The sequence below is a fragment of the Aplysia californica genome, unplaced genomic scaffold (genome assembly GCF_000002075.1).
Source record: "Aplysia californica isolate F4 #8 unplaced genomic scaffold, AplCal3.0 scaffold00211, whole genome shotgun sequence".
Classification (NCBI taxonomy): domain Eukaryota; kingdom Metazoa; phylum Mollusca; class Gastropoda; order Aplysiida; family Aplysiidae; genus Aplysia; species Aplysia californica.
In genome coordinates this window covers 1,033,255-1,034,638 of record NW_004797481.1, presented here as the reverse complement: position 1 = coordinate 1,034,638, position 1,384 = coordinate 1,033,255, and positions in this window count along the sequence as shown.

Genomic DNA, 1,384 nt, shown 5'->3' with positions numbered 1-1,384 from the left:
GGGGGGCGTCACGGGCTCAACATATAGTAATCGATAAACCGTGACCGTTGTGACGTCACTGGTTACAAGCTGGCACCCCACATGCAAGTTTCAGGTTTGATTACAATTTTTTTTTACTCATCTTTTCCTAAAATATTTCATTTTAAAAGAGTTATGATTTGGAACCAAAAGTGTTTCCTTTTTTGAAAAACAAACATTACATAATTGTGGTCAATTGGTCAATTGACATTTTTAGCTAACTTCAACATCATTAAACACCCAAAACAGTACGTCGAAACAGTCACACTGGCTTCAGTCAGTAATCACATCTCCAGCAGACCCCTGAGGCAAAAAAAGGGATGATGTTACAGATACACAATATTATAATATTATCTGTGTTTGCCAACATGGGCCCATTAGTGGGCATTTTGGTAATTTTGGTAGGTGGTGGGGGCCTCTCGAGTATTGACAGGTATGAGATAAGATTTTATGCCATGCATTGGAAATACCCTTCCATGTGCGGTAAAAATATTAACCTCTCAAAGTGGCTAAAGTGGGCACTGGCTATAAAAAGGTTGACAGGTTTACAGCGCTTTTAAGCACAAGGGGGCTACCCCCAAAAACGCTGTTTTGAGAAAATCGAAGGTAAGTTTTTGCCCTTGGTTCAGTTTCTTTAAAAGACACGGAGAGTTTTCTCGATAACTGAACAATTATACAAACCAATGCAACCAAGCTTCTCATATAGGTGGGGCAATGCCCACTTTTGGAGTAGGTCAAGATTTCTGGAAACCCCGAAATCTGGGTTAGCCCGATCGTCCTTTAAAAGCGACCAATCGCAGTTATTTGTTCGTCTATCTATCTATCTACCTATCTATCTATCTATCTATCTAGCTTGCTAGCTAGCAGCTAGCTATCTAATAACTATCTATCTATGTATCTATCTATCTAATAATAATAATAGTAGTAATAATGATAATAATAATGATTATTATTATTATTATTATTATTATTAAATATTGATAGATAGAAAATGTGTATAGCGGAAATCCCCTCTTAACAGCAAGCTCCATGCGATTCACAATCTATACTATTACCTCAGCAGACCTGAGAGCATTCTGAAATAACATCAACTCCCTGGGAAGCATAAGGTGAAAGCGGCCATTTATTGGCTCTGAAACACTTACATACTGTCAAGATCTTTCGCTGTATATGGCCGGGTACCCATTCCCACCTGGGTGAAGTGAGCAAAATTCGTGTAAAGTGACTTTCCCCAAGGACACAACGTCTGGCCCGCTGCTCGAACCCCCGAACCCGCAACCTCACGATTACGAGTCCGTAGCCTAATCACTAATCTATCTATCTATCTATCTATCTATCTATCTATCTATCTATCTATCTATCTATC